The sequence below is a fragment of the Otolemur garnettii genome, unplaced genomic scaffold (assembly GCF_000181295.1).
Source record: "Otolemur garnettii isolate 467f Iridium unplaced genomic scaffold, OtoGar3 scaffold00308, whole genome shotgun sequence".
In the NCBI taxonomy this organism is placed as follows: domain Eukaryota; kingdom Metazoa; phylum Chordata; class Mammalia; order Primates; family Galagidae; genus Otolemur; species Otolemur garnettii.
In genome coordinates, this window is record NW_003852703.1 from 76782 (window position 1) to 84461 (window position 7680).

The following is a 7680-nucleotide window of genomic DNA, read 5'->3' on the forward strand; positions in this document are numbered from 1 at the left end:
TCCTAAATATTTACACATGGAAAGAAAGTATATTTCCATGAAAAGACCTATTCAGAACTTCTCAGAGGAGCTTCATTTAGAAGGACCACAGATTGGAAATAATGCAAATATCCATCAAATAGGTAATGGATAATACAATTCCTGGTGTAGCCATGTGCCAGAACTACTCAGCAACCAAAAAGGAATGAAGCATTGATATGGGTTAAAAAAAGGAGGTGGGTAAATCCAAAAATAAATAAGCTTAATTTAAAAAGACATATATGGCTAAAATGGAGAAATACACCCGAAATGCTGATATGATTCCATTTCAGTCAATTTCTTAAAAATGAAACCTAATATTCAGTGACAAAAATGCTGTCTTTTAAAGGGACCAGGGCAGAGGGAGCATAGGAGTCAAGGCCTTGAAGAATTGAAAATGTCACATCTTTGTAAATAATCATAATGAAATTTAGGCCCAACACTTAGATATATTCTAAGGTACATATGTGGCTGGGTATTACTTCTAATAAACTATAAGGTAATTATTACTTCTTGCATCTGACCTTTTCAAATTTTTAACTAACATTTCATAGATTCCTAATTACCAAAAATACTTCATTATAGAATGGATAAAAAAAGTGGTGACTATTGAAGAGTGCGTATTACAATCTCAAAATACTAGGAAGACCATCCAACCAGTCATATATCTCGAGAGGCATCTGACAGATACATTGGAATCTCTGTTATTAAAACCAAGTCTTTTCGCAATTGTGGCCCCAGCAATCCCGTGGTGAGCATCCTCACCCCATTTTACAGATAGGGAGTCTGGACTCAGCAGAGTCATTACCTGTCTCATCCTCACTTGCCCACCTTTACACGAAAAGTAACTCCAGGACGCCCTGGGGAAGGACACCACCCTCACTGTGTCCAGGAGTGTCCCAAATCTTTCCCTCCTGAGCCTGCGGGAGGCCGAGCCCCAAAGCGGGAACTAGGCGACCTTGACTCAGGATCCGTCAGTCTCATCTCACCCTAGGGCGTTTCAGCCCCTGACGTGGGGCACCCGCACCCGCAGTTGAGTCTCACACACCTCAACGCAGGACCCTGTTGTTCTTACCAAGTCATGTTGGTTTCTGGAAAAAAGTGGTCACTGTCGTCATAATGATGTCAGGGTCCTATGGCAACTGCTAGGAAAAAAATCGTCACCATCGCAAAAACACGTCAAATGTCAATAGGAACTGTGATGCTCAGGCTCCTTCTCCACACCTAAAAAATTTCTGGACATTCCTAAGAACTGAGTGGTGAGATTGGAAGGAGACACTGGGGTTAATCAGCCCCAGGCATCTCCCTTCAGAATTCTCCACAGTAAACTGCTCTTCAGTGGCACTTGTTCTGCTGTGTCCTGGTGAGGGGGGACAGAATGTCTTAGGATAGGCCCATGCTCCACTCTCCTTTCTGCATCTCACAGACTCCCAAAGTATTCTTATTGTTCTTGTTCTCACTGCTTACATCTTTAAAGGGCCCCCACAGTACCTTCCTGTTCCTAGTCTTACCTATACACCAACTGGAAAATATGACAGAAGAAGAACATTACATCGACCTCATTCATTTATTATAAAGTTGATACTGGAGAATGGGTCTTAGATTTGTTGGCACGCAGGCTTCCTATAAATTTGTCCCAGAATGGCACAGATTTCTCCACCCAGCAGTGCTGCCCTGGGACAGTCACAAACGCCAAGGACTTCAATGCATATCTAGCTGTGGTCTGCTGGAGGAGTTTTGCATCTGTGTGTCCAAGGAAAGTGGCTTCCTTGCCAAGGGCCATACCTATAGCAAAGAGAGTTTTTCAGGAGATCTTCTTTGAGAAACATTTCCAGAATCCCCCTTGTCCTGATTGCATACTCATCAAGCAACATGCTAAACCTATAACTGCCACATGGTTCAGGGAGCTGTTTGTAGTAGTGGAGGTCCATTTTATGGAGGGGAATTTTTAATCAGGGTCCAAATTCTAAGAGTGTGTTTGAAATTATCATGAAAATTTTTCTTGGAAATCCCTTCAGGATGGAATTGAGGAAATGTGGAATAATCAATGCCCACATATAATTTCATAAGGAGAATATACTCCAAATTATGACAAAACTCAGTTATGGCTTTGATGGGGTTCATGCTACCCCTAAATATGGGACTTTGTCATTGAGAAAAGAAGAGAAGCAGGAAGGTCAATCTCACCTTCCCCGCCCCAACTCCAATTGATGTCTCTCAAACACGGAAGAAGCACCCACTTTTATATACTATCTGAATCTGTGTGAGCATATTTTCTTTCCTGTTATCATCTTTCCAGAAGCTCTCTAGGACACAGTTATGCTTTCAGGGTTATGTAGTGTAGGTTTAAGTTCTTTCCAGAAGCAGAAGCTGGTGAGATGGGTGCGAGCAGCCTCATGGGTGCCTGCTGCACCATCACCCCCATAAGATGGATGCAGGCAGCCTCACAATGGCTTCACACCACCCCCTGGGTAGAATGAAGGGAAAAAGAGGTAAATGAAGTGATGCCAAATACCATTTCTCTTAAATCGGTCCGGATCAGGCCTGAACAGGACAAGATAAGAACGAATAGGCCACAAACTGTCATCATGAGAGTTAATGAGCTAAGTACTGTGACAAATTATTTTACTTGTCCATTAGTTACTAAATCTGCATTATATTACTTTATTGTTATCTAATTGCCCTTTATGTTACCTATTGGCTAAACCGCTAAATGGCAAGGTTTGCTTCCGTAAAAGAGGTCATCGTGACCCCGTGTTCACTTTTTGCTTCTTTGCCAATTTTCTTTTTGCTTCTAATCGCTAATTTTCAGACCAGCTCTTTGGCTCCTTGCCAACTTTTAAACTAGAAAACCCCCAACTTCAGACCCCTGGATGCTCTCTCACTTAGTCTGCTTTAGACTTCACTGAGACAGCCTCTTGGTTAATAAAAGACTCCTTTTGAAATTCTAATTTGGGTTGGTGGTCCTTAATCTCACCCCATAACACTAGGAAGTTGGGTGGGTTAGAAACTAAAATGTAAGGGGCCTGCTAGTTGGTAGAAACTGGTAGGCACTTTACATACTATTTCTCTAACTCCTTGCAGTGGTTCTGTTAGTGGTAAGTTAGTTATCAGTATTGCCTGTGAAAACTCATTCCTTCCCCAAGGCGGGTTCTACTAGGGCTCAGAGGGGTTAAATGCAATTTCCAAGGGCACATGCCTGGTAAGAGGCAGCATGGTTATTCTAATTCAGGGTTCTCAGACACCAAAGCTCAGTTAGACTCTGAACCTATGCACATAGGGATGGGGAGTAACATTTGCCATGCTCCGGAGCTGGTCATCTCAATCTTGGCATTATTGCCATTTGGGGCCAGAAAACTCTTTGTTGTGGGGGTTGTCTTAGGCGTTGTGGAATTTTACCAGTAGTCTGAGCCTCCAGTCATGAGATTCCACTAGCGCCCCACTTGAAACTACCAAAAATGTCTTCAGGCATTTCCACTCATTCCCAGAGGTAGGGAGCACAATTACTCTGCTTGAGAAGCACTGCTTTACATATTCAGGATAAAGTGAAAGATGTTGATCAAGATCTGGTGATAAGTACTATCATGCTACAATTTCCTTCCTTGAGTTCTTTTTTTTTTAGAAAAAAATCTCACTTTGTCACCCTCAGTAGACTGCCCTGCCATCACAGCTCACAGCAACTTGAAACTCTTGGGCTTAAGCGATTTTCTTGCCTAAGCCTCCCAAGTAGCTGGGAATATAGGTGCCCACAACAAAGACCCACTATTTTTATTTTTATTTCTTATTTATTTATTTATTTTACAATTGGGGGAGGCTGTTTACTGAGCTCAGGACAGTACAAATGATGAAAATTTTCTTGTGAGAAACTGCATGAACACAGAACACCAGGCTTGCTGGGCAAAGGGGTCACTACTCGGTTTGGGAAGGAGGACGTATATTCCCGGGACCTTCGGATGGGAGTGGGGGCCTTAGCATTGGAGGCATGGGAGTTGGGGGGTGGACCCCAGGAGCTGAGGGTTGGACCCTAAGAGCTGGCAGTTGGATACAAGGAATTGAGGAGTGGACCCCCAGGGGCTGAGGTTGGATTCCTGGGGCTGAGGGGTGGACCCCTAGGGTGTGGGGGTGAACTGCATTAGTTGCGGGATGTACTCCAGGGGCCTGAGGATGAAACCCAGCTGATGGAGGAGGGTGGACCCCTGGAGCTTGGGGATGGACACTGGGAGCTGGGCGGTGAACCCCAGATGCTGTTCGGTGGACCACTGGTGCCAGGGAATGGACCCCAGGGGCTGGGGAGTGTGGACCCCACACGTGGGGGAAGTGGACCACTAGTGCTGGGGGGTGGACCCCAGGGGCTGGTGGAGGCAGTTGGGGAGGTCTTGGGGGCCCTGAGGGTACAAGTGCCCTGGGAGGGATTGGGGGCCAGACCAGGCCCCCAAGGAGGGGTAGTGGCAAAGACTCAGTCAATGGAGGCCAAGGAGGCAACCCATTCATCATTGAGGGTAGAGGCCGTTTCACCCAAGGAGGACCAGCAGGAAGGCTGGGTGGAGCTGGGGCTTCTCCATCTTAAAGTGGAACTGGAGGAAAAACAGCTTGGTTTCCCAATTCCAGTGAGTCCAAAACTTGCCTTCAGCCTTGTTGATCTCTCTGCTAGGTACCTTGAAGGCGATGGTCTCATAGGGCTTTGCAGCTAATAGCAAATATTGCCAGCACCGGTCTGGGGGCTCTATCCTCTGCTCATAGGCACACATGAATCAGTGGCAGGGCATGATGCCGTCAGCAATCTCAGGGTAGTCGATCTGGAAGAGAAGGCTCTGCTGGCCCATCTCTGAGTCCCTCTGCTTGGTCACTTTGTAGCCTGGGCGGCCAATCTTCACAAACTTCTTCACCTCTACCTTGACCTTCTTGGGGGAAGGGGCCTCCTTCGCCTTGTTGGCTGCTCGCTGGGCCAAGTTGGTTTGAAGCTTCTTTCCTTGGGTATGTACGAGATAGCTTCCCTCGTTGTGAAGCATGAGGCAGAAATTGCATTCACATGAACCCAGGTGGTTTTTCATAAAATATGGGTCCTTGTTGATGTCGGTGGCTTCCAGGGCCAGCTGCTGGAGGCGTTCCTGCCGGTTCCAGTTTCTCACATGAGGAGGCCATGCCCCCACTGCCAGTCTTGCCCCCTGGCCTATGCTGGAACTCCATGGTACTGGCTTCAGAGTTTCAGTAGACTGCTGTGTTACCTGCGCCCAAAGCCTTGCTACCGCTGCCTTCTCTCCCACCACCCTGATTTGGGTCCACGCACGCACGTTGGTGGCAAATCAAGCACGGAACCACTATTTTTACATATGAGGTCTCGCTCTGGCCAAGGCTTTCTCAAACTGGTGAGCTCAGGCAATCCATCCACCCCGGCCTCCCAGAATGATATTCTTAGAGGCGTGAGCCACTGTGCCTGGATCTATCTGTCACTTCTGAGCCTGAATTTAGTTAAGAGAGAAAGAATAGGACACAAAACAATAACAGGGGAAAACAAAACAGAGGGGAATATTGTCATTACACACACATGGAGAGAAAAACATACTCAGACATTCTGAGACACCAACCTGGTTTTGTTATGAGAAGAATTCTCCCACGACAGGATACCAGTGTCTCGGTGTTAAGTTCTTTGGAGATTCTGATGGGGATGCAGGGGAAAGAACTGCAGACGGAATGAATATTCAAGGGAGACCAGGACTCGCTCTGGTTGGCGGCCCAGCTAAACTTTACTGATTACCTTATATACTTTCCAACATTCAGTAAGAATTTAACACATATACAAAGAAGTCAAGTAACATTAGGAAGCAACCATTTAAGATTACAATTTAGTGTGAAGGCTGAGGAACACATATACAATTGATTTTGTTTAGAGTAAAACATTTTGGAGCCTGGCTGTCGGTCCTCGCTAGCCCAAGGTAAAGTTATGCATTATAATGCTAATGCAGGAGGAAGACAGAGAATAGAACCCAATGCTCCAAGTGCGGTCTGTCCATCCTCCAGCTTACACTTCAGCTGTTTCTCCACACCCCCTAGGGAGAGTCACTCTGCAATATACCTGCACATCAATAGGCAAATACAGAAGCTCAGACCCTCAAGGAAATGCTTCTCAGAAACAATCTCCTGAAGGAGCACATTGAGGCGAACTGCCATGTCTTGAGCAAAGGGATCTTATCTCCTACATTTCCCCCTTCTTAATTATTGCCTTGAACTGCTGCCATAGCCAAAAATACAGAGGTGTTTCGCTCACTTGTTTTCTTTACCTGTAAAAGTTCTTTTATGATCCAATAAAACACAAATCAAATTAGGCAAAACAAGAACAGAAAACCGGCAGAAGTTCCAAATAAAGTATAAATTTTATGTTTTGGATTTAGCTGAGCAATTCCTTCAGATATACCTTTTAAAATTTTATCTCCATTAATTTGTTTTAATTTTTGCTTAAAAGTATTATATATTTGATGCTGTAATGTAATTATATCAGCAGTTAAATTCTCATGATTTAGTAAATGTTTTTTGACTTTAAGGAAACAATATTTTATTATAAAGAACAGGGGTCACAGAAAAAGAAGAAACATTCCAATCATATTTTAATTTGACTTGTTTTTCTAAACTATACAATTGATCACCTAACAAAATTACTGTTTGTTCTAAATTAGCTAATTCGTTATGTATTTCAGTGTCAATCTGCTTTTGAGATACCCATAATTTTTCTGTATTGGAATGTCATTTAGATACAAATTTTTCAGTTTTCACAGACTCTGTGAGAGCTACTCCTTCAGCAGCAGCTTCTGCAGTGATAGCTATCAGTCCAAGAACTGAAATTATTAGAAGTCCGATGAATCTCTTCACTCTATTTGTCAGCTTCTGGGCTAGACTCGCTAGGATGGAAATGGTTGGAGATTCCTCCCATGGTCGCATCATTTTCACTGGAAGCCACACACCAGTTCTGGCTCGGAGTAGATAAATTCTATTTTGGGAAAAATTAAATTTCATAGATACATTAAAGCATGTGAACAATTGACATTTGCCTGGACAATGTATTTCTCCAGTAACTTCTTTCCAGGTAATATTTTCAACTAGCCAAACATAAGGAAGTTTTACACAAGCATAAGTAAAATGGGCTTCTTGTCATTTGAAATGAAAGGTATGCTGAAATTGATATCCAGATTTATGTGTATGAACACCTTTCTATGCATGTAATCTATATAAAGCTGCTCCAATTTTCTATAAATCAAGCTGCGATGGATAGCCATAAATACCTGGAGCAGGTGTTACAAAACCACTTTCTTTTCAAAAAAGTTCTTTTGATGAGGAATAAATTATATTAGTGGAATTTCTATAATAATTAAGATGACTAGAATTAGATTTTTCCATCACATAAGCTAAAGGTCTCCAGTCAGTGATGTATCCAAATTTAGTTTGTCTCAAAGCATATAAATAAGAGACTCAACATTTTGACCAGTGAATCCAATCAGTAATATCAGTAAACACATGTAACTTGCACTGAGGCAAATGAGGCAATAATGCATGCTGTTTTAAAATTAATTTAGTAAAAGTCATTGTAGTCAGTAAATACATTTCATGATGACCAGAATTATTTCTTAAACTAATCCACTGTTGTAAGCCAAAAGATAAGCAAGGAGGTTC

At 43.3% G+C, this 7680-nt stretch overlaps 1 pseudogene; it reads right to left on the bottom strand.

Moving 5' to 3' along the window:
- Nucleotides 1–3927: 3927 nt before the first annotated feature.
- On the bottom strand, nucleotides 3928–5205 carry LOC100961516 (annotated as a pseudogene).
- Nucleotides 5206–7680: the final 2475 nt, after the last annotated feature.